The sequence below is a fragment of the Bubalus bubalis genome, chromosome 23 (assembly GCF_019923935.1).
Source record: "Bubalus bubalis isolate 160015118507 breed Murrah chromosome 23, NDDB_SH_1, whole genome shotgun sequence".
NCBI classification, from domain to species: Eukaryota; Metazoa; Chordata; class Mammalia; order Artiodactyla; family Bovidae; genus Bubalus; species Bubalus bubalis.
This window is the reverse complement of record NC_059179.1, coordinates 18,359,210-18,386,364: the sequence shown is the minus strand read 5'-3', so window position 1 is coordinate 18,386,364 and position 27,155 is coordinate 18,359,210. Positions and strand designations below refer to the sequence as shown.

At 38.2% G+C, this 27,155-nt stretch overlaps 1 protein-coding gene across 16 annotated transcripts in view; it reads right to left on the bottom strand.

Moving 5' to 3' along the window:
- Nucleotides 1-27,155, bottom strand: part of LCOR (ligand dependent nuclear receptor corepressor) — a 133,971-nt gene that overhangs the window by 81,464 nt on the left and 25,352 nt on the right. The window lies entirely within an intron of this gene.

The following is a 27,155-nucleotide window of genomic DNA, read 5'->3' as shown; positions in this document are numbered from 1 at the left end:
AGGCTTTTCACTTCTTCACACAAAATACTAATGACATCTCTTAATTTTTAGTTCATCTGACTACTTAAAACATTCCCTACATCACCAAATCTACCAAAAACCATCCTTCACACTGCCATCAAACCTCTCCCATCTTTTCTCAGTTTTAAAAATCTCTGATAGCTTTCCACTGACAATACTGAAGACTTCAAATTCCTGGCTAGCATGCAAGATCACTGAGGGTCTGTCTAGTTCCAAACCACTTTTCTGTCTGCCCTGCCATTTTCTTTCTACATATTCTATGCTCTGGCCAGACTGATTTATCAGTCATTACACACATGTCAATGCTTCCATGCCTTTCAAGCACAGCAAGCCTTCTGCCCAGAATGTTCCCCTGCAACCCATAATCTAGTTAATTTTAAGGCATCCTTTATCTCAGTCCAAAACCTCATCAGGCGAAGTTAGGAACAGCCCCATCAGTGCTGAAGTTGCACCGCTAGAAAACTATACTTCAGTTAAAAAAAAAAAAAAAACAAAAAAAAAAACAAATTGGGGGGCAGGGTGGATTTTACCTACTAGACTTTTGAGCAAAGAACAGGAACCTATTCTTCTTTTTCTTAACATCAGCCTGCCTGTTCCCAAACTGCAGTCAGTAAGTGTTAGTTGGATAAATACAAATATACCCTTCTATTTACCTCACAGGTTTAATATTTTAAAATGACTCATTTTGTGAGTCTAGCATGTTGAAGACCTAAAGAAACAGAAATAAATGAAACAGAAGAGCAACCGATATCTAATGGAAAAAGGTTCCTATACCTATGAACTAAAACCAGAACATAATTAAGGCTTGCTTTGCCGGCCCATGAACAGAGATGACAGGCACACTTTTGTGTGCAAAGCTGTAATCACAGCAAAGACAGAAATAAATCGAGAGAGATAAAGTCCTGAAAAACAGTGGTATTAGTACATTAAGGAGGGAAAATACAACTCGAGTAGCTGGAACATAACCGAAATAACTTTATATAATTATATTTACATATATTATGCCATAAATGAGACTCCATGATGTTAAGTAGCCAAAATTGCAAACGTAGAAAGTAACTAGGTCAGTTGGATTTAGTTCTTTGGAAATTCAAGGGCAGTTTTGGTTCATTTTTTCTATTATATCAAACTGTCTTGGGTACAGTAATTATGCTAAAAAGAAGCCATTTAAATGCAAATCTGAAGTTGATTAGGAATGAGTCAATTACATCAGGAGTTCACAATCTGTGGGCCACAATTCCTTAGAGGAACTCAGTCATTAGAAGGTCAGTACATCCACATGAGCACTGTTTGCAAATTAAATAAAAATGTGCTTGCACATACAGCCGCTACTTTTCTAAATGCATTTTTTGCTGTGAACAAAATGCATTATTTCTTTAAAAAGCACTACTGAATTCATAATAGCCCTGGCATTACATATTTTCTCAAAGATACTAAAACTACTGTTTGAGAGTTCAGTAATTTTTTTTTTAAAGTTCTGTTGTTTCTGAGGCTCTTGTCCTTGGTGGACTATAGATATTTATTTACTTGTATTTATTGAGCACCTACTATAAGTCAGTCACTATCAATGCAGCTGTGAACACCACAGACAAAAGTTCCTATCCGGAACTCTAATTCTGGCAGAGGAGATAAAAATATATAAATAATGATGACAATGACAATGAATAATATGTGGTAAAGATAAGTAAGAGAAGAACTGGTTGAAGGATATAGCAGACTGGTGGTGGGGTGGGGGTGGGCAATAACTAAACCCTGAAAAACCATTACTGGTAACACTGAGAAATGCGGAGGAAAACTGAGTAGGGTGGAGAATTCTTAGGTCGGGAAAAGACTCTTAAGAGGCTGAATGTTTGAGCACTGAATGAACTGAGTGAGCAAGTCATCTAGATATTCAAGACAAAGGAACGTTCTAGACAGAGGGAACAGCACTGAAGCAGTGAAGGGTATGAAGTATGGTATATCCGGGAAACAGCAAGAAAATTGGTGTGGTCTGAGCAAAGTAAGAAAGCAGGAGACGAGACAGGTATCTACAGGCAGGATCACAGAGGCTATCTATGTGAGAGGACTGGGATCTGAATTTAACAGAAATTCACTAATTTTATATCTGGGTAGTGGCAGAAGTAATATGGTCAGATTTATATTGTTTAAGTTTACCAGGTGGCTGCACAGATAACCGATAATGAATAAAGTATTATAAAGAGACTATTACAACAGCCTTCGCAAGAAATAATGGCGACAACCAGAGTGGCAGTGGTGGAGGCAGAAATCAGTGAAAGGTACAGAGTATAACCTGGGGATTAAACCAACTTGCTTTGATGATGCACTAGCAGAGGGAGAGGACACTTAGGCTTTATTTGGTCTGAGAACTGGGTAAATGGTAATGTAACTTTCTAAGAGAAGACTGGAGGAGGAAACAAGTGGAACAGAGAAATTTAGTTCAGTTTTGGACACGTTAAATCTGACTTGTCTCTTGGAAATCAAAGTGGGTGTGTGCAGGAAACAACTGGATGGGTGAGTTTGAAATAGGAGACAATGGGATCAGGATATAAAACTGGAAATCATCTAAGTACAGACAGAACTTAAAGCTTTAGAAATACATGAGATCTTATCTGGGCATCCCAGGTGGTGCAAGTGCTAAAGAACCCACCTGCCAATTAAGGAGACGTAAGAGATATAGGTTTGATCCCTGGGTTGGAATGATCTGGAGGAGGGCATGGCAACCCACTCCAGTACTCTTGCCTCGAGAATCCCATGGTCAGAGCCTGGTGGGCTACAGTCCATAGGGTTGAAGAGTCAGACATGAGTGAAGTGACTTGGCACGCACGAACAAGATCTTATTCACTCAATGAGGGTATTTAAAAAGGAAAAGAAACCCAATCAAAAAATGGGCAGAAGACATAAACAGACATTTCTCCAGAAAAGACATACAGATGGCCAATAAGTACATGAAATGATGCTTACCATCACTATTTATTAGAGAAATGTAAACAAAACCTACAACGAAGCATCACCTCACCCTGATCAGAATGGCCATCATCAGAAAGTTCACAAGTAATAAATGCTGATGAGGTTGTGGAGAAGAGAGTATCCTCCTACAGTAGTTGATGGGAGTGTAAATTGATGCAGCCACTATGATAGGAAAACAGTATAGAGATTCCTGTAAAAACTCTAAAAAATGAGAGTTGCCATATGATCAAGCAATCCGACTCCTAAACATCCATCTGGATAAAATGCTAATTCAAAATGATACATGCACTCCCCAATGTTCACAGCAGCACTATTTACAACAGCCAAGACATGGGAGCAACCTAAATGTTCATTAAAAGATGAATGAACAAAGAAGATATACATATCAGATATATCTATCAGTTCAGTTCAGTTGCTCAGTCGTGTCTGCTCTTTGCAACCCCATGGACTGCAGCACGCCAGGCCTCCCTGTCCATCATCAACTCCTGGAGTTTACTCAAACTCATATCCACTGAGTCGGTGATGCCATCCAACCATCTCATCCTCTGTTGTCCTTTTCTCCTCCCGCCTTCAATGTTTCCCAGCATCAGGGTCTTTTCCAATGGGTCAGCTCTTCACATCAGGTGGCCAAAGTATTGGAGTTTCAGCTTCAGCATCATTCCTTCCAAAGAACACCCAGGGCTGATCTCCTTCAGAATGGACTGGTTGGATCTCCTTGCAGTCCAAGGGACTTTCAAGAGTCTTCTCCAACACCACAGTTCAAAAGCATCAATTCTTCATTGGTTTGCTTTCTTTCAAGTCCAACTCTCACATCCGTACGTGACTACTGGAGAAACCATAGCTTTGACTAGATGGATCTACTTAGTCACAAAAAAGAATGAAATTTGGGGAATTCCCTTGTGGTCCAGTGGTTAGGACTTCGCACTTCCACTTCAGAGGGCACAGGTTTAATCCCTGGTCAGGAAACTAAAATCCCATATGCTGCAAACAATAAATAATACCGAGTTCTATTTGCTTTAAAAAAAAAAAAAACAATGAAACTTGCAGCAATGTGGTTGGACCTAGAGATGATCATATTAAGTAAGACAAAGACAAGTATATGACATTGCTTTTATGTGAAATCTAAAAGAAGAAAAACAAATGAACTTATTTACAGAACAGAAATAGGCTCAAAGACATTGAAAACAAACTCATGATTACCAAAGGGGAAAGGGGGTGAGGGAGAGATAACTTAGGAGTTTGGGATTAGCAGATACAAACTAATATATATAAAATAAACAAGGTCTTACTGTACAGCACAGGGAACTATATTCAATATCTTGTAATAAACTATAATGGCAAAGAATATAAACAAAAGAAAAAGGAAAGGAAGGAAGAAGAATGAATACTAGAGCATTCCAATGTTCACCAGTTAGGAAGAAAAAGAGACTGAAAAATTATGATTAAGTCTTATTTATGGTTATACTTTCAGTATTTGGCAAACACATTGGTTTCAGAAGGACTCAAAAAACAGTGCTGATCTGAACGACTGTATATGGCATGTAATTAAATGCACATTACACCACCCCATCTCTCACACAAGAGATGATTCTAAAAGGAAGCATCTCCCTTTTGATATAATCAAACACATTTACTTAAACATATCTAATTTGCAAATTTAAAAAATCATCACTTTATAACACATCTCCAACACACTGTAATATACAGCAGTACAAAAGATCAAACTTTAATCTGGACCCCACTGAAATAAGCTTCACCATATTTTAGAAATTTTAAAATGACACTAAATTTTGAGCTAGCCTTCAGATTCACGTATATACGTACATGTAAAGTAAATTCTTAACAGCTTCTGCTCTAAAGTGTTCAGTGATTATCTAATGCATGTAGAGTAAATTTCAAACTCTGAAGTCTAGCTTTTAAATTCTTCCTTAAGTGGACCTTTTCAATATACTCTCCCAATGTTCTTCAAGCACACTCAACCCAAAAGTATTCTGTTTCTCAAATTCACCTTGCTTTTGCTTGTCTGATCCCTTGCCTCATCCTGCTCCTTTGCCTAAAGTGTCCTTCTCTCAAATTTCAAGTCGTGATCCTGCTTGGTCTTCCACAACATAGGTCTTCCTCCCAATAGGTCTTCCTCCCAACTGACTCCCAGTACTCTTTGCTTTATCTATCCTGAATTTTCAACATGAGTGCATCTGTTTTATGTATCCAGTTGAATTTTACACTCCATGCTGTAATGTAATAGAAGGAATACTAGTACTCTAGGAAGTGAGAGACTGGTAGTTAAGAACATGGATTCTGGAGTCAGATTACCTGGGTTTAGATTTCTGACAATGTTATAACGCTTCTATGGCCTTGGGAAAGTTGTCTTCTTTATGCCTCATCTTCCTGGGCTATAAAATTGTTTTTACCTCAAAAAATTAAGATAATATCTGCAATCTATTTAGAATAGTATCTGAAAGCATAACCAAAGCACTTTATCATAAAATGAACTTCTCAGGTGGCCCCAGTGGTAAAAAACCCGCTTGCCAATGCAGCAGACTTAAGAGATATGTGTTCGATCTCTGGGTCGGGATGATCCCCTGGAGAAGGACACGGCAACCCACTCCAGTGGGCTGGAGAATCCAATGGACAGAGGAGCCTGGTGGGCTACGGTCCACAGGGTCGCAAAGAGTTGGACATGATGGAAGCAACTTAGCACATATAAAATGTTTGATAAAGGAAGGAAGGAAGAAGGTTGCATTTTGGTTTGTAATTTCTTTTTAACCTTATGTGATAGATAGCTACATACAAAAATAATCGTAAGTTTATGTTGATGAGCATACAATGTATAAAGATGAAATTTGTGACAGTACAATAACAATCTAAAGTTGAGGGACACAGCTACATATGAGCCAAGTATTTTGTAATACTATTGAAACTAAGTCATTATTAATTAAGATGTTAACTATATATCCCCAAGACAGACACTAATAACTAAAAATTGCACAGTAAAAGTGGAAAAGGAATCAAAATAGTACACTAGAAAATAGTTATATGATATAAAAGGCAGTAAGGAAGACCTAAAAGTTCAGTAACATGGGCTATGTTAAAAAACAAATAGCAAAATGGCAAAGATTCTTACTTATCAGTAATTACATTATATGTAAATGGATTGTACTCTCCAATAAAAGGCAGAATGGATTAAAAAAAAAAAACCCATGATCCAACTATATGCTATGTATAAGAAACTCAACATTAGATTCAAAGACATGAAGAAGTTAAAAATGAAAGAAAAAGCCCATGAAAACAGCAAATGAAAGAAAAATGGGGTGAATGTACTAACATCAGACAAAATAGATGTTAAGATAAAACTTGTTACAGTAGACAAAGGACATTGTAAGTCAATCTACCCAGAAGATTTAACAGTAACTATAAATGAAACGTAACTTTTAAAAACTATGAATTACTATGTTGTACACCTTAACCTCTATTATATAATAAAGTGTTATCGACTGTGTGGGTGCTTTGTCACTCAGCTGTCCAACTCTTTATGATGCTATGGACTACAGCACACCAGGCTCCTGTCTGTGGAATTTTCCAGGTAAGAATACTGTTCAAAATTCCAATACTCTGGCCACCAGGTGCAAAGAGCTGACTAACTAGAAAAGACCCTGATGCTGGGAAAGACTGAGCACAGGAAGAGAAGGGGGTGATCATGATATGGTTGGATGGCATCATCAACACGATGGACGTGAGTCCGGGCAAACTCCGGGAGATAGTGAAGGACAGGCAAGCCTGGCAGGCTGCAGTCCCTGGGGTTGCCAAGAGTCAGACACATCTTAGCCACTCCACAACAACAAGAATACTGGAGTGGGCTGCCATTTCCTCCTCCCAGGGATCTTCCTGACTCAGGGATCGAACCTGCATTTCCCACTCAGGGATGGTCTCCTACATTGGGAGGGTGGTTCTTTACCACTGCATCACCTAGGAAGTCCCTACATTAATGATTAAAAATTTATAAGCACCTAACAACAGAGTCCCCCAAAATATGAAGTAAAACTGACAGAGTGGAAGGGAGGAAAAGTAATAGCTGTAGACTTCAACACTACTTTCAGTAATAGATGAAACAACTAAGAGAGGTAAGCTAGACATCCGTAAGGAATTCCCTGGTGGTCCAGTGGTTAGGACTCCACACTTTCATTGCAGGGGGCATAGGTTTGATCCCTGGTCAAGGAACCAAGATCCTGCAACTCACACAGTGTGGCCAAAATAAAAATAAAGAAAGAAAATTAGAAAATACTTTGAGAATAATAATAAGAAAATAAACCCAACATACCAAAATATATAAGATGTAGCAAAAGCAGTGTTCAGAGGAAATTTCATAGCTGTAAACACTTACATTAAAAAAAGAATTATCACTAATCAATAACCTAACCTACCACCCTTAAGGTACTAGAAAAAGAAGAACAAAATGATAATGAAGCAGAAGAAAGGAAATAATAAAGATGTAGGTAAAGAGTTTTTGAAGCAAGAGAACAGAAAAATAGAGAAAAAAATCAGAGAAACTAAAACCTCTTTGAAAAGATTAACAATAATGACAAACCTTTAGACAGACTGACCAAGAAGTCAAAGAAGACTCAATTTACCAAAACCAGAAATGAAAGCATCACTACTGACTTTACAGAAATAGAAAGTATTACAAAAAAATAAAATGAACAAGAGTATGCCGGTAAGTACATAACACAGATGAAATGGACAAATTCTTAGAAATAAACTACTCAAAAAAAAAAAAAAAAAGATAGACTTAATAAAAGTAAAGATATAAAAACAGTAATTTTTAAAACTTCTGACAAAGAAAAGTCAAGGGTCACATGGTTCCACTGATGAATTCTGCCAGACATTTAAAGAAAAAATAAAAATACCATCAGTTCTTCTCGAACTCTTCTAAAAAATAAAGGAATGAATACTTCCCTGACTCATTACATGAGGCTGGTTTTACCCTGCCAAAGACAAAAACATCAAGAGAACTACAGATCAATCTCCTTATGAATATAGATGCAAGAATCCTCAAAAAAAAAAAATTAGCAAAACAAATTCAGGACTGTATTAAGAGGACTATGCACCATGGATTTACCCCAGAAATGCAAGGGTGGTTCAACATAAAAAACCAAATCAATTGAAAAAAATCAAACACATATTAATAGAGTGAAATAGGAAAAAATGATACAATCATCTCAACTGACACAAAAAAGGCATTTGACCCCAACACCCTTTCATGATAAAAACACTCAAGAATCTAGGAACAGAAAGAAGCCTCTACAACCTGACTGTGAGCATCTATGAAAAATTCAGGACTAACATACTCTGTGGTGAAAGATTTAACGCTTCCCACTAAGAAGAGGAACAAGATAAGGATATTCACTCTGTTGGACACTGTCTAGAAGTTCTAGCCAGGGCAACTGGTAAGAGAAAAAGAAACAAAAGGCATCCAGATTGAAAAGGAAGAACTACCTCTCCTCAGAGATATCATGATCTTATACATAGGAAATCCTGAAGAAAAACTATTAGACCTAATAAACAAATTCATCAAGGCTGCCAGATACAAGAACCATGCAAAATTTGTTTCTATTTCTATACTTTTGCAATTCACATCTATACACTGCTGCTGCTGCGTCGCTTTAGTCGTGTCCGACTCTGTGCGACCCCATAGACGGCAGCCAACAAGGCTTCCCGTCCCTGGGATTTTCCAGGCAAGAACACTGGAGTGGGTTGCCATTTCCTTCTCCAAAGCATGAAAGTGAAAAGTGAAAGTGAAGTCGCTCAGTCTTGTCCAACTCTAGCGACCCCATGGACTGCAGCCTACCAGGCTCCTCCATCCATGGGATTTTCTAGGCAAAAGTACTGGAGTGGGGTGCCGTTGCCTTCTCCGCATCTATACACTAGCAATGGATAATCTGAAGTGAAGGAAACAATTCCATTTACAATAGTAACAAAGTGAGTAAAATACTTAGGAATAAATTTAACTAAGGAGGTGGCAGACCTGCATAGTAAAAAGTGCAAAACAATGCTGAAAGAAATTAAAGACCTAAATAAATGGGAAAACATCTTATGTTCCTAGATCAGAATACTTAATATTGTTAAGATGTCAATACTCCCCAAATTGAAGTACATATTCAATGCAATCCCTACCAAAATTTCTTTTTGGCAGAAATGAAAAGACTAACCCTAAAATTCATATGGAATTGCAAGGGAGTCCAACAGCCAGAACAATCATGTTTTGCAGACAGCTGAACAAAGCTGAAGGAGTTCCATATCCTGATTTCAAAAATTATTACAAGCCACAATAATCAGAGGGTAGTACTAGACTTCCCTGGTGATGCAGTGGGTAAGACTCTGCCTGCTCATGCAGAGGACATGGGTACAATCCCTGTCTGGGAAAATTTCATACGGTCAGAACAATTACGAAGCTTGTGTGCTGCGACTACTGAGGCCTGCACACCCCAGAAGTCTGTGCTCCACAACAGGAGAAGCCGCCACAATGAGAAGCCCACGCACCGCAACGAAGAGTAGCCTTCACTTGCCGCAACAAGGGGAAGCCTGCGCAACGAAGACCCAGCGCAGGTAAAGATAAATGAACATTAAATGAATTTCTAAAAAGAGTGTGGCACTGACACAAGGATAGGCATACAGGCCAACAGAACTGAGAATCCAGAAGTAAACCCATACATCAGTGGTCAACTGATTTTTATCAAGACTCTCAACACTACTCTGTGGGGAAAGAACTGCCTTTTCAACAAATGATGCTGTTTGACAGAAAGCAACAAAACTCTGCAAAGCAATTATCCTTCAATTAAAAAATAAATAAAAAATGATGCTGGGACAACTGAATAGCCACACGCAAAAGGTTAAGTTGGATTTCTGACCTCACACCATATAAAAAAATTAACCCAAAATGTATCAAAGATCTAAACATAAGGGAAAAAATCAAACTCTTAAAAAAAAAACAGGGTTAAAATGTTGTGATTTTAGATGTAGCAACAGATTCTTACACACCAACAGCATAAGCAGCAAAACTTTCAAATACTAAACTTCATCAAAGTTAAAAAGTTTTCTATGAATCAAATGAAACAGACACACACTACTATACAGGGAGCTCAAACTAGTGTTCTGTGAGGACCTAGAGGGGCGGGATGGGGTGGGAGATGGGAGCGGGGTTCAGGAGGGAGGGGACCTATGTGTACCTGTGGCTGCTTTGTGCTGATGTGTGGCAGAGGCCAACACAATATTGTAGAGCAATTATCTTCCAATAATTGTATTTTGTTCTATACTTCTCAATATTATACAATTATAATCTTTGACAACTAAAAACGTAAACCAAAGAAACAAACCAGGATCTATTATGTAACACAGGGAATTACATATCTTGTAATAACCAAAATGGAAAAAGATCTGAAAAAAAAAAAATACATATACATATACACACACACATAATGAATCATTCTGCTGTATACCTGAAACACTGTAAGTCAACTATACTTCAATCAAAAGAAAATAAAAATAAAAAAGAACAGGCACCAGAGAGCGCTCCCCACTTTCACTTGAATAGAGAAAGGGCCATAGAAGACCACAGTGAGAAGCCGGGCCACGACAAGCCAGGAAGAGAGTACTCAGGGGCTGCAAAGACTGGGATGAAGTGGGGCCAGGGGAGGATTAACATGCAGAACACAAATTTTTAGGGCAGTGAAACCATTCTGCATGATACTGCAGTGGTGGATACACGTGTCAAAACTCACAGAATGTACACCACCAAGAGTGAACACTAATGTAAACTATGGACTTTGGGCGATAGTGATGGGTCAATGTAGGCTCATCAGTTGTGATAAATGTACCACTGGGATTCCGTATGTTGACAGTGGGGAGTTTATGCATATATGAGAACACAATACTTTTTACAGTTTGCTGTGAACCTAAAACTGCTCTAAAAAATAGTTTATTAATTAAAAGGAAAAAAAAAGAAACATTACTCATGAAATTTTGGTGCTGTATCCAAGAAAAATATCCAGTTATCTGAAAGACTATTAACATATTTCTCCCTTTTCTGATAATATTCCTGTGTGAGGCTAGACTTTCTTCAAATACTTCAACCAAAATAACAAACACAGTAACTGAATGAAAAAGTAGATAAGGATCCAGTTATCTTCTATTAGCATAGACTTCAAAGAATTTTGCAATATGTAAAAACAATGCCCCTCTTCCCACTTAACTATTTTGTTTTAGAAAACTACAATTTTCACTAAAGTGTTAACATATAATAGGTTGATGATTGTTATTTTCAAATAAATTATTAACACAATAGCTCTTCAAATAGCTCAATAATTTTTAAGGGGTCTCAAGACCAAAAAGGTTTGAGATCAGTTTCTAGGGTATCAAAACTCCCTTAAAAGGAAGCTATTATCAAATAAAAAATAACTAAATTAGTGCTCTCCAAAGAATAGAGAAATATCTTGAGAAATACTGAATTACAAACACCAAAATGTGGTTAAGTTTAGCAGGCAACAGATTTAATCATTTTTAAGAGGATAGTCCCACTATAAAAATCTATAAAATATCACAATACCAAAAATACTGGCTAATATTCTTAAATTACTATGGCTTCACATCCCAAAAGAGGAGCAGGCTTGATATTTGCTATATACCATGTTCATAAATGCAATATATAAACATCCTTATCATTTTATATCACATATTACAAAATTATAATGCCAGCTAACAGTAAGGCTGTATTCTAAAACTTGACATTCATTATTTTATGTAATCTTCCCAACAATTCTGAAACAGGTATTACTATTTTATACTTATTATGTGGTCCTTATAGGAACATTAACCTAAAAGGGCCAGTAACCATCATCATCACCTTGTAGAAACTGATGAACCCTCAAGGAAAAACATTTAAATAACATAAACCACTTTGCAAAATTATATCATTTCAAACTGACAGCTGTAAAGGTCACTGTGACTATTAAAAAGAAATCTGAACTAAAAAGCTACACTGCCTTTTGGGGCAATGGAGGTCTGAGCCAAAAGGAGTAAACAAAGGAACTCCCTGGTGGTCCAGTGGTTAGGACTTGGAGCTTTCACTTCAGGGGCCCAGGCTCAACCCCTGGTCAGGGAACTTAGATCCTGCAAGCCTCATGATGCAGCCAAAAAAGAAAAAAGGGGTAAAACCAATAACAATGCAAATAGGCCAGCCAACTCCTTAAGGATTTCACCATTAATCAGTCAAGCAACTGACGCAATATTAAATAGAAGAATATATGGAGCACATGGAATAATATCAGTTCACAAATCCCGAAACAAACTTGCAACATGCCAGACGTGTCACGTAAACAAATGACAAAGATGCAGTAAATTTTTCTTTTTTAAAAACTGAGGTGTAGTTGCTGCTGCTGCTAAGTCGCTTCAGTCGTGTCCGACTCTGTGTGACCCCACAGATGGCAACCCACCAGGCTCTGCCGTCCCTGGGATTCTCCAGGCAAGAACACTGGAGTGGGTTGCCATTTCCACCTCCAATGCATGAAAGTGAAAAGTGAAAAGTGAAGTCGCTCAGTCGTGTCCAACCCTCAGCAACCCCATGGACTGCAGCCTTCCAGGCTCCTCCGTCCATGGGATTTTACAGGCAAGAGTACTGGAGTGGTGTGCCATTGCCTTCTCCAAGGTGTAGTTAGTTGATGCATAATACTATATGTTTCAGGTGTATAAAATAGTGATTCATAACTTTTAAAAGTTACATTCTATTTGTATTTATTATAAAATTCTGGCTATATTCCTTGCGCCATACTATACCTCCTTGTAGCTTTATTTTTATACATACTAGTTTGTTCTTAATTCCCTACCCCTGTCTTGCCCCTGCCCATTCTCTCTTCCCACTTGTAACTAGTTATTTTTGAGTTATCTTTTCTGTTAAATACATTAACAGATATAAGTGACATCATATGGTATTTGTATCTCTCATTTCACCCAGCATACCTTCTGAGTCCATCCATATTGTTGCAAATAGCAAAACTTCTTGTTTTTTAATGGCTGATTAGTATTCTATTGTGTGTACACACACACACACACATCTTTTCTATTCATTCATTTGTTGATGAACACAACTTAGGTTGCTTCCATATCTTGGCAACTGTAAATAATGCTACTATGAACATCAGAGTGAGTGTGTCTTTTTGAATTAGCATTTTCTTTTTTTCCAGATTAATACATCCAGGAGTGGAGCTGCTTGGTTACATAGTAGTTCCAGTCTTAGTTTTTTGAGAAACCTCCATATTGTTTTCCATAGTGGCTACACCAATTTATCTTCCCACCAATAGTGTACAAGGGTTCCCTTTTTTCAAATCTTTAGCAACATTTTTTATTTGTGGTCTTTTTGATGACAGCCATTCTGACAGTTGTGAGGTAATATTTCACTATGGCTTTGATTTACATTTCTCTAATGATTAACTACACAATTGCACTCATCTCACACGCTAGTAAAGTAATGCTCAAAATTCTCCAAGCCAGGCTTCTGCAATATGTTAACTGTGAACTTCCTGATGTTCAAGCTGGTTTTAGAAAAGGCAGAGAAACCAGAGATCAAATTGCCAACACCTGCTGGATCATGGAAAAAGCAAGAGAGCTCCAGAAAATCATCTATTTCTGCTTTACTGACTATGCCAAAGCCTTTGACTGTGTGGATCACAAGAAACTGTGGAAAATTCTGAAAGAAGTGGGAATACCAGACCACCTGATCTGCCTCTTGAGAAACCTGTATGCAGGTCAGGAAGCAACAGTTAAAACTGGACATGGAACAACAGACTGGTTCCAAATAGGAAAAGGAGTACGTCAAGGCTGTATATTGTCACCCTGCTTATTTAACTTATATGCAGAGTACATCATGAGAAACGCTGGGCTGGAAGAAGCACAAGCTGGAATCAAGATTGCCAGGAGAAGTATCAATAACCTCAGATATGCAGATGACACCACCCTTATGGCACAAAGTGAAGAAGAACTAAAAAGCCTCTTGATGAAAGTGAAAGTGGAGAATGAAAAAGTTGGCTTAAAGCTCAACATTCAGAAAACAAAGATCATGGCATCTGGTCCCATCACTTCATGGCAAATAGATGGGGAAACAGTGGAAACAGTGTCAGACTTTATTTTTGGGGGCTCCAAAATCACTGCAGATGGTGACTGCAGCCATGAAATTAAAAGACGCTTACTCCTTGGAAGGAAAGTTATGACCAACCTAGATAGCATATTCAAAAGCAGAGACATTAGTTTGCCAACAAAGGTTCATCTAGTCAAGGCTATGGTTTTTCCAGTAGTCATGTATGGATGTGAGAGTTGGACTGTGAAGAAGGCTGAGCGCCAAAGAATTGATGCTTTTGAACTGTGTGCTGGAGAAGACTCTTGAGAGTCCCTTGGACTGCAAGGAGACCCAACCAGTCCATTCTGAAGGAGATCAGCCCTGGGATTTCTTTGGGAAGAATGATGCTAAACCTGAAACTCCAGTACCTTGGCCACCTCGTGCGAAGAGTTGACTCATTGGAAAAGACTCTGATGCTGGGAGGGATTGGGGGCAGGAGGAGAAGGGGACAACAGAGGATGTGATGGCTGGATGGCATCACCAACTCGATGGACATGAGTCTGAGTGAACCCCGGGAGTTGGTGATGGACAGGGAGGCATGGCGTGCTGTGATTCATGGGGTTGCGAAGAGTCGGACATGACTGAGCGACTGAACTGAACTGAACTGAATGATTAACAATGTTGAACATCTTTTCATTGTCTTTTGGAAATAATCTGTATGTTTTCTTTGGAAAAATGTCTATTCTGGTCTTCTGCCCATTTTTAAATCAAACATTTTTTTGATGTTGAGTTGTATGAGCTGTTTATGTATTTTGGAAATAAACCTTATTGGTTCATCATCTGCAAATATCTTCTCCCATTCAATAGGCTGTCTTTTTGTTTTGTCAATGATCTTTCTGCCATGGAAAAGAGCTTTTAAGTTTAATTAAGTCTCATTTGAAAGTGTTAGTTGTGTCCAACTCTGTGACGCCATAGGCTGTATAGCCTGCCAGGCTTCTCTGCCCACAGAATTCTCCAGGCAAGAATACTGGTGTGGGTAACCAAGCCCTTCTGCGTGGGATCTTCTCAACCCAGGAATCAAAACTGGGTCTCCAAGAGTGCAGGCAGATTCTTTACCACCTGAGCCACCAGAGAAATTTATTTTTGCTTTTGTTTCCCTGACTTAGGAGACAGATCAGAATTATACACACACACACACATACTGCTATGAATTATGTCAAAGAAAGTTCTTCTGTGTTTTCTTCTAGGAATTCTATGGTTTCCAGCCCTACATTTAGGTCTTTAATACATTTGGGGTCTATGTATGGTTTAGAGACTATTCTAATTTCATTCTTTTTACATGGAGCTGTCCAGCTTTCCCAGCACCACTTACTGAAGAGACTTTTTACATTGCATATTCTTGCTTCCATTGCCAATAGATTAACTGACTAAAGGTATGTGGATTTATTTCTGGGCTCTCTATTTTATTCCATAGGTCTACGTGTCTGTTTTTGTGTCAGTATCATACTGTTTGATTACTGCAGCTTTGTAATACAGTCTGAAGTCAGGGAGCATGATTCCTTCGGTGTTGCTCTTCTTTCTCAAGATTGTTATATTTGCAATCTTTTCTGTTTCCATACAAAATTTTAAATTATTTGTTTTAGTTCTGTGAAAAATATCCTTGGTATTTTGATGGAGATTGCACTGAAACTGCAGATTGCCTTGGGTAGTATGGCCATTTTAACAACTCTAATTCTTCCAATCCATTAATATGGTGTATCCTTCCATCTGTCTGTCTCATCTTCAATTTCTTTCAACAGTGTCACTGTTTTTCAAGCACCTGTCTTTAACCTGTTTAGGTAGAGGTTTATTTCTAACATCTTTAGGTAGAGGTTTATTTTATTCTTTTTGATGTGAGTGGTTAACAGGATTGTTTCATTAATTTCTCTTTCTGATATTTCATTGTTATTGTATAGGAATGCAACAGATTTCTGTATGTTAATTTTGTATCTTGCAACTTTACCAAATTCATAGATGAGCTCTGGTGCCTTTTTGGTGGCATCTTTAGGATTTTCTATGTATAGTATCATACCATCTGCAAACAGTGACAGTTTTACTTCTTTTCAACTTGAAATTCTTTTCCTTTTCTTGTCTAACTGCTATGGCCACGACTTCCAATACATATGGAATAAAAGTGGTGAGAATGAGCATCCCTGTCTTGTTTCTGATCTTAAAAGAAATGCTTCCAGCTTTTCCTTCTTGAGTATGATGTTAGCTGTGAGACTGTCATATACAGCCTTTATTATGTTAAGGAATGGATAAGAATGCAGTATTGATATTTTCCTACTTACATAAGCATTACATTCAAGAAGGTCTCACATACGAATTTCCCTGGTGGTCCAGTGGTAAACAACCCACCTTGCAATGCAGGTGACACAGGTTTGATCCCTGGTTGAGGAACTAAGATCCCATATATCATGAAGCAACTAAGCCCTCATGCTACAACCACTGAGCCTGCACGCCATAACTAGAGTCCACATGCCACAATGAAAGATCCTGAACAATACAACAAAAATCCTTAGGGCCACAACTAAGACCTGATGCAGCCAAATAAATTTTTTTTGATGTTAAAAGGATTCACGTAAAAGCCTGCCTTGGTTAAAAGCACCTTGAGACGTAATTTCTAGGGCTTTATGTACCAGCATTTGCAGCCTCAAGTCGCTTCCCAGGTGGCACTGTGGTAAAGAATCTGCCTGCCAATGCAGGAAATGCAGGTTTGATCCCTGGGTCTGGATGATCCCTGGAGAAGGAAATGGCAAGACGCTGCAGTATTCTTGCCTGGAAAAATTCCATGGACAGAGGACCCTGGCAAGCTGCATCCACGGGGTCATGAAGAGTCAGACACAACTGAGCACGCATGCTTGTTTTGCAGCCTCACAGGCTCACTTTATTTGACTCACATTTACTCTGGAACCAAACCTAGGACTTAAGAGTATGAGATATAACTCTACCTTTTCTAGCTGTGTGACCTCTGGCAAGTTCCTTAATTTCTCAGTGCCTCATCTGTAAAACAGGCAATACAGTTACCTCAAGGTTTTTATGAGAATTAAAAAAAAAAATTAGTACTTGAGGAATTTGAGAGAACAGTACCTGGCACAAAGTAAGTTTTATATGCATAAATCTTAAATGGAAAAACAAAACAAACAAAAAAATACAGAAACAATATCAAGCTCATGAGTGAGAACTCACAGTTAAGGAGTAATGTGAAACTGACAATGAAAGGCCTTCTCCCAGCAACTGTCTCACATCCTTGGTTCTTAATATTCGGCAGTACTATATTCACAATGAATAGTTATTAAGCGGAAGATACTCAAAACTGAATTCTTTATCTTCTCTTCCAAATCTGCTCTCACAGTCTTTCCCACCCTGGTTAAATGTCCAGTTCAGTTCAGTCACTCAGTCGTGTCTGACTCTTTGCCACCCCATGGGCTGCAGCACACCAGGTTTCCCTGTCCATCACAAACTCCCAGAGCTTGCTCAAACCCATGTCCCTTGAGTCAGTGATGCCATCCAACCATCTCATCCTCTGTCATCCCCTTCTAAAGGTAATAATGCACTTTGAATTGCTTGAACCAAAACCTCTATGGTCCTCCTTATCTCTCTCTCATGCCCCTCATTAAATCAGAAATCATGCTGTCTCTACTAATCCTAACCAATCTTCTGCCAACTTAATATATTTACAGTTATAAGCACTTCTCCCTTCCTCTACTAGTATGCAGTACAGGCAACCTTCACATCTCACCTGGACTAACACAAAATCTCGCAACTTGGCATCTTTGCTAATACTCCTGCTCCCCCTTCTCCCAGCCTACTTTCAACATAGCAGTCAGGTAGTTTGTTAAAACTAAGCCAGATCATTCTGCTCAAAAGCCTGGAATGCACCTGACTCTACTATTAATAGTAAAAGCCAAAGTTCTATCTTCCCCTCTATTTCGCTGTGAACCTTAAACTGCTGTAAAAAATAAAGAAAATAAAATCAGGTTTGACTGTATAAAATGCAGCCGAACTTTACTCGAAGTACTAAGTGAGCTATGGGGGAAACTGGCTATTCGCAACATATCTCACCCCACGTGAGAAAGCCAAAGTCCTCACAACAACCTAATAAACCTTAGCTGATCTGTCCTCTGTTACTTTATATGATTAGATTCAGGTTAATTCTTTTAGGGTAGAATACTTCACAAGAAGTCCTGTGCCTTTCCAATATTATCCAATCAAGAGACATATAACGTCTTTCCTACTTTTAGTCATGCTAAGATTGATCAGTGACTTTAGAATATTACCTTGCACCCACCATTAGTTACCTAACACCTTTACCTATACTTTTAGCATACACCAATGATCCATCTAGACCTATTATTGTATTATGGGCACAAAATGGTGTCTTTTCTAACACTTTCATACCGTCCTCATTTATTAACTGAACTTCTTTGATAAAGAGCTTTTTGCTATTGACTCTTTGGTTACTCTGAAATACACTTTGCAACAAAACACATGCTTCTTTCTATGTATAAATTTTCATAATAATGAGTTGACACCTTTGAAATATCCAAACGTGATCAATAGTTATTTTTGCTTTTTTATTTTAAAAATATCATTATGAACTCCTGCAATTTTACTTATTTAATACAGTTCAATCTATTGCAGTCCTTAATTTTTCCTTATATTCAAGTTTTTCATCTTAGGCCAGTATGAGCTTTAAGATGGCTTTGTGAACTTTTGACACAACTTACCTCAACATGATAGTCAAAAGATTTTAATTTGCAATTCATGGGCTTCCCTGGTGGCTCAGTTGTAAAGAATCCACCTGCCAATGCAGGAGACATGTTCCAGAAAGATTCTACATGTCACAGAGGAATTAAAAGTTTATGCACCACAAACATAGAGCTTGTGCTCAAGAGCCCCAGAGCCACGACCACTGAAGCCCATGCATCCTAGAGCCCGTGTGCCACAGGGAAGCCACAGCAACGAGAAGCCCCCAACCAGAGAGGCGCGCCTGCGTGCCACAACTGGAGAGAAGCCTGTGCAGCAACAAAGACCCAGCACAGCCAAAAATAAATAAATAAAATTATTTTTAAAATAAAATAATTTGCAATTCCTCAATTAGAATTAATCTTGAACAATTTTCATGTTTACTGATGTCTCTGACTTCTGTGATATCATTTTCATTTTCTTCTCTATTCATTTTCTCATCCATTTTTCTAGTGGGTTGTTAATCCTTTTTGCTTTCTGAATGCTACAAGTTCATTTTAATATATGGCAGAAGTTAGAGGTTATGTATTAACAAAAGCTACAATCTTATTCTTCTATTTGCTTTATTTTATGGAATTTTTTTATCATGTAAAATACTTCATTTTTAAATAAAGCAATCATTTCCTTTATATTTCACAGCTTAGATCCTTCAGCCTTTCCAAATTGAATGACAGAAAAAAGTTGCCTAGGCTTCTTCTAATTCTTTTATGGCTTTTTTTCTTTTAATGTTTAAATCTCTGATCTAGCTACATATAATTAGCCGTTTGTAAGTCTGTCTATTCCCACTAGAATCTGGGATCTTCAAAGGCAAGGACTATCTTACTATATTATCAGACTAAGAATTTTGCCTCTGGACCCAGGTGTTTTCAAACACAGATTTTGAGAAGGTGATGTTGATTATGAATAGTCATAAATCTTGTTCTCTCTAACCTTAAACTAGGGCAAGTCACTCTTACCGAACCATACTCACTAAAAAGAAGATGTAGCACAGGGAGTAAAAACTGTGTTCTCTGCTCAATTCTAGATACTATACATGCATTGCCCAGACATCTCAGAACAATTTTAAGAGGTGAGGAGTGGAAGTGGGATGAAGAAAATGAATTTTGGAATTGAGCTTCTAAGAAGTGATGTCTGAATGGAATGTGAAAGAACAAGTAGGCATTATTATACAGATGAAGACTGGAAAATAGGACTCCAGGGTACAGAGTGAGCAAAAGGTAGGAAATGGGAGTATGTGATCTACTTGCAGAATTATAGATAGTTTATTATGATGGCCTAGGCCAGAGCTTGGCATATAAAGTAAGTACTATATAAATGTTAGCTATTACCATGTTGATTATTGGGATATGGAGATAAATCAGGTAAAACTGTAAGCAGTAGGTTAAAATGCTCCTGGAAAGCCACGTTATAAAAGTCTGGATTTTATCCTGAAGAAGATGGGGACCCACTGAAGGATTTCTGACAGGATAATGGCATGTTTCAGAAAAATTACATTGGCAGTGTGAGTCAAAGATTGGATACAATACAGACAGGCAAGAATCAAAAAGAATCTTCAATGATGGAGTATATAGAAGTGATAGAAACTTTTATAAAGTGAGGAAAATTGGCAAGTCTCTTGCAAGATTTGAGATGTCAGCATACTAATCGCTACTAAAAGGGACCCACTGCCTAACAGTTTTATCACATGGGAAATACAGATATGCTTAGCAACAAATATTCTATCTGGAAAGTTTTCTGTTTTAGTAAAGACTCACAACTCAGTAAATTTCCAACAAAATTCCTTCAGGGTCATGAAATGCCCCATGCTGTCTTTTCCACAAGCAAGAGAGGTTCACGAAAGCTCATGAACGTCTCCCAGTCAACCAAAAGGCTGGTTTTCTAAAGACTCCATGATGTAACAATACCTAAATTATGGCTGCTGATGCTGATGGTACACCGTCCCACTGGTTTTTAAATTTCTGCAGGTTTAACAAAACTTGTTCAGACAAGTTCAGTGTACTGACACTGAAGTTATGATGTAAGCCACATGTGTCTGAACAACAGAGTTCACACTGAATTCCAGCTATCTGACTTTCAGACGCAGAATGTGAGTTAGCTACAGACTCTGAGACCACTTTTGGAGGGCAAATGACAGGACAAGTTTAGGGGAAGTTCTTATTTCACATGTGCCAACATCTGCTGGATCATGGAAAAAGCAAGAGAGTTCCAAAAAAACATCTACTTCTGCTTTACTGACTATGTCTAAGCCTTTGACTGTGTGGATCATAATAAACTGTGGAAAATTCTGAAAGAGATGGGAATACCAGACCACCTGACCTGCCTCTTGAGAAACCTGTATGCAGGTCAGGAAGCAACAGTTAGAACTCGACATGGAATAACTGACTGGTTCCAAATAGGAAAAGGAGTACGTCAAGGCTGTATATTGTCACCCTGCTTATTTAACTTATATGCAGAGTACATCATGAGAAACGCTGGGCTGGAAGAAACACAAGATGGAATCAAGATTGCTGGGAGAAATATCAATAACCTCAGATATGCAGATGACACCACCCTTATAGCACAAAGTGAAGAGGAACTAAAAAGCCTCTGGATGAAAGTGAAAGAGGAGAGTGAAAAAGTTGGCTTAAAACTCAACATTCAGAAAATGAAGATCATGGCATCCGGTCCCATCACTTCATGGGAAATAGACGGGGAAACAGTGGAAACAGTGACTGACTGTACTTTTTTGGAGGCTCCAAAATCACTGCAGATGGTGACTGCCGCCATGAAATTAAAAGACACTTGCTCTTTGGAAGGAAAGTTATGACCAACCTAGATAGCATATTAAAAAGCAGAGACAGTACTTTGCCAACAAAAGTCCGTCTAGTCAAGGCTATGGTTTTTCCAGTAGTCATGTATGGATGTGAGAGTTGAACTGTGAAGAAAGTTGAGCGCCAAAGAATCAATGCTTCTGAATTGTGGTGTTGGAGAAGACTCTTGAGAGTCCCTTGGACTGCAAGGAGATCCAACTGGTCCATCCTAAAGGAGATCAGTCCTGGGTATTCATTGGAAGGACTGATGCTGAAGCTGAAACTCCAATACTTTGGCCACCTCATGTGAAGAGTTCATTGGAAAAGACCCTGATGCTGGGAGGGATTGGGGGCAGGAGGAGAAGGGGACGACAGAGGATGATATGGCTGGATGGTATCATCAACTCGATGCACCTAAGTTTGGGTGAACTCCGGGAGTTGGTGATGGACAGGGAGGCCTGGCATGCTGTGATTCACGGGGTTGCAAAGAGTTGGACATGACTGAGCGACTGAACTAAACTGGTGAGAAGGTCGGATTCTGTGTGGCATAGACTACTTGGGTCCATTCAGTTCAGTTCAGTCACTCAGTCATGTCTGACTCTTTGTGACCCCATGAATCAGCACGCCAGGCCTCCCTGTCCATCACCAACTCCCAGAGTTTACTCAAACTCATGTCCATCGAGTCAGTGATGCCACCCAGTCATCTCTTCCTCTGTCGTCCCCTTCTCCTCCTGCCCCCAATCCCTCCCAGCATCAGGGTCTTTTCCAATGAGTCAACTCTTCGCATGAGGTGACCAAAGTACTGGAGTTTCAGCTTTAGCATCAGTCCTTCCAATGAACACCCAGGACTGGTCTCCTTTAGGATTGACTGGTTGGATCTCCTTGCAGTCCAAGGGACTCTCAAGAGTCTTCTCCAGCACCACAGTTCAAAAGCATCAATTCTTTGGCACTCAGCTTTCTTGGATCCATTAAAGACTATCAAAAGCGACAACAGAACCCCCTTCTTGGGGGAGGAAGTGACTTGAGAGAACCATGATTCTATCTTGAACTCTATGAAATGGCAGGTATTGTGACTTTTGAAAGTTATTGCATTTGGTTGCTGCTACTGTTGTTTTTTTTTGTTATATATCCTAAAAGCAGTTATTCTTCCCTGCCTATGCCTGCAGGGAGTCATTTCATAGTCCAACAATGAACCAACTATCATGCAATCCCCTTAGAGAGTCACTCAACAGAAACAAAAACACTTAAACAAAAGTGCTTATAGAGTAGCTTTATTTATAGTAACCCCAAACTGGAAATAAAACCCAAATGTCCATCAGCAATGAAATAGATAAATTTGGTAAGTCTATTCAATGGAATACCACTTAGCAATAAAAAATGAACTAATAATGTCTGGAATACACAAATCTACAGAGACACAGTAAATAAGTAACAGTCTATGGCTGCAGGATTAAAAAGATAGGGGACAAGACAAGGAATGACTGCTAAATGCGTATGGGTTCTATTCTGTAAACTGAATATAATGATAGCTCTTGCAGCAACAAAAATGCTCTAAAATCTGAATGTGATCATCGTTACACAACTCTATGAATATACTAAAAATCATTGACTTGTACACAGTAAACAGGTGAATTATTTGCTACATGAGTTACATCTCAATAAATTCACTTTAAAAAGGAATGACTATAACAACACACACAAATATCTGCTTAAGCACAAGAAGCAAGACACAAAAGAATACATACTATATGATTCTTTTATATGAAATCTAGGATGTAGGCAAACTAATTAATGTGATAAAAATCAGTTGTTATGGTGGTGAACAACTGGCCGGAAAAGGACAGAAGTAAGCTTTTCAGTAAGTTCTTGGTCTTGTTTTGGATGGATGTCACAGGGGGTATACACAACTGTCAAAACTTAGAACTGTGCATTTTAATTATATCTCAATTTAAAATGGTGGTTTAAAAAAAAAATCACTCTTATTTGAACTTGGAAAGAGAAAATGGTAAGACAAGAATACGTGCCAAGTAAGTAATGCCTTCAAGCTTCTCTAAGGGAAGTGACTGTACAACTGTCCATTTACAGAAATATTCAGTGCCTGAGTACACAACGTATTTTCCTCCTCACATCCAGTGCCTGCCCCCTTTTCAGTTCCCTAATTTTATTTATTATTTATTTGGTGGGGGTGGGTCTCAGCTGCAGCACACAGGATCTTCCTGCGTCTTATGGGATCTTATCATTGCAGCGCACACGCTCTCGGCTGTGGTGCCTGGTCTCAGCAGTAGCGGCGCGCAGGCTTAGTTACCCCTCAGCATGTGGAACCTTAGTTCCCCAAAAGGCACGGAACCTGTGTCCCCTGCACTGCAAGTGGATTCTTAACCACTTAGCACCACCAAGGAAGGCCCCAGTTTCTCTAATTAAAAAAAAACAGTCAAAGAATACTCCACAACCAAAATTGAGCCTAGTTAATGCATGGGGTTGGGGTTCAATTCCTGAGTCAGGAAGATCTCCTGGAGAAGGGAATAGCTACCCAACTCCAGTATTCTTGCCTAGAGAATCCCATGAACAAAGCAGTCTGGTGGACTATAGTCCATGGGGTTGCAAAGAGTTAGACATCACTGAGCCATTAAGCCCACATACACACAAAGCACGTTTAAGTGTCACCAAGAGGCGAAAAGGAAATATGTTTATATATATCAGAATCCTAACACGGAAACCATGGTCTATTTTCTTTTTGTCTTCTGAAAACATCCTCTGATACCCTCTCTGAAAGAATTCTCTCAACCTACTACTCTTCTCCTCTTCCTTCCCCCAATTAGTTAACTCATTCGTTTTTCACTTCTTAAATAAAAGTTTCTTGGAAATTCTTCTGAATTTCTATTTCTTCAAACTGTCCCCCTCCACGAACACAATTACACATACCGTGAGAACAATGTCTCCTTGCAGAGCTGTCCTCTCACTGGGCAGTTAGTTACAGGTTTCTTATTGATTAACAGCTCTATTTCTCCTAACAGACTCTAAGTTACATGTGAACAAGAACAGTCTCCTACATACACCACTGTATCCCTCCATCTAGCATTGTGCTTAGTAGTTAGCATAAATGTTCACAGAACATTTAACTCAATGAATAAATTAAAAATGCAATTCAACCATCTAAACAAAGACTGCTCCCAAAGCAAAGAGGTTGTCCTTACTTGAGAGGTCCATTATAAGTCAATATACCTTTATTTGACAGATGACATTTTGAATCAGTATCTATGAGTCACTGAATATCTACTTTCTTATCAACTTGGTTCTTAGAATACAGGATTGTTCTGTGAGTCATCAGTTTCTACCCTTATTCTGCCTGTTGTTCCCTTCATAACTGAGCACATTTATTCATATTACCCTTAATCTGTTGTATGCTCTATTATATACTTCTCCTATAATTTGTAAGATATCAGATTTTAAGAAATTAAATAATAATATTCATAAACAAATGCCAAGACAGTATTTAATAGCTACAGAAACATAACTGCTTAGGGAAAAGGGTTTCAGTTCAGAGTTACATGTTCTCCCGACATTCAGTAAACAGAATGCTGACTCTGAAAGAATGAAAGTGCCAAAAACAACAGATAAAATAGGCAAGCTGGAGACAAACACCACCATAAAAGAAGGCATCTAGCATTCTGTAGAACTCACTAAATGAAAGCAAAAACATTTAGAGAAAGCAACTTACACCAACTAGATAAGAGTCTGCTTTGCAAACACCCAGAGTGAATACAAGACCAGACCTCCGGCAAGATTTGAACAATTTTCTACAATCCTGTGAAGTAGGTTAAAGAGACTGCATGACAACAATCTATGTTTTCTTGAAAGCATACAAAAGGAATGCTCAGAAAAACCTGAATGGCTCTGATGTGCCAATCACACACTGTAGGCTTCCTAAAGCGGGAATAGCAAAGCATCTGAACTTTCAGAACCAATCTTGAATTATATAAAAATTCATGAGTTGAAGGGAGAGGATCCAGAAGTCTTTTCTCTAACGACAATCATCACCTCCTTTTCCTCTCCTGTTAAAATATTATTACTACTTTCACCATGGCAGTGTATCACAACCATCACTGCAAGAGGTGATTCAAGATCAAATATAAATGCAAATGTCCTTAAAAATAAGAGGAGCAGAGAAGGCTAATGAAAGCTACACTGAGAATATTTCTTAGCTATCAGATTTGCAAAAATCCACTAGTCAAATACAATACTATATTGGTACAGTTGTGGGGATACAGACATTCTCCTAACAGCACTCTCCTACAATGATGGATAGAATACAAAATTATATTACCTATGTAGAGGGCAAGTTGGCAATATCTAGCAAAATTACAAATACATTTTACCTTTAACTCAGTAATACCATTTCTGGGAGTGTATCCTACACAGTTCTTCTGTGTATTCTTGCCATCTCGTCTTAATATCTTCTGCTTCTGTTAGGTACATGCCAGTTTTTTAAATGGCTGAGTCATATTCCATTGTATGTATGTACCACATATTCTTTATCCATTCACCCAGCCATGTCTTGGCCATTGTGAATAGTTCCACAGTGACAGTACACATTCAAAATTCTTCACTGCAGCACAGTTAGTGAAAAGTGAAAATTCAAATGTTTAACCACCACCTAGTTTAATATATTATAGTACACATCCACACTATGGAATACAATGAAGCTGTGAAAAAGAATGAGGGTGCTCTTTAAATACTGATATGGAAAGATAGCCGGGACACATTAAGTGAAAAAAGCAAGGTACCAAAGAAGGTATTCTGTATGTATCATTACAGCTAAGACAAGAGGAAAAAAGAAAAACACTAACATCTGTTTTCATTTTTACACAAAAACACTAAAAGAACACACAATAAAAATGGTTACAGGAAAAAAGTAAAACTAGAAAACACGGGAAATGAGTGGAGGCAAAACTTCTCATTGTTACACTCTAAAAATAAACATTTGAGCTTTAAATTGAGAAATTATTAACCTTAAAAATTTACACAACACTTCAAAAATATTCATAATGAAAACTGTACTGTGCTTAGATATAATGTAAAATATGACAATTTATTTATTACTTCCATTTTATTTTGGTGAATATAGGGAGGAATATATATTTAAAAGTGTTTTTAACCAGGTTCCTCCAACTATTTTTCCAATCAATTCTTTTATGTTCCTTAAAAATGAATTTTCATACCACAAAGGTTTTGAGTAAGAACTACAGTACCCAAAGGGAATATCCAACTTCCTTATATTAGAAGATAGGAGGATATTCGTAAGGCCATATTTTTTTCAAAGTTTAACCAAACCCTGAAGGTACTGTCTCTGCAAAAATTGAATAAGAGCCCAGAAATCCTGCAAAAGATACTCTTAAAGTTTGCTTAAGGTTACCACTTCAATAGGCAGTTGCCCTAGACATATTCTATCTTATTTAGGCTACTGGAACATATGGACACAGGAACATATG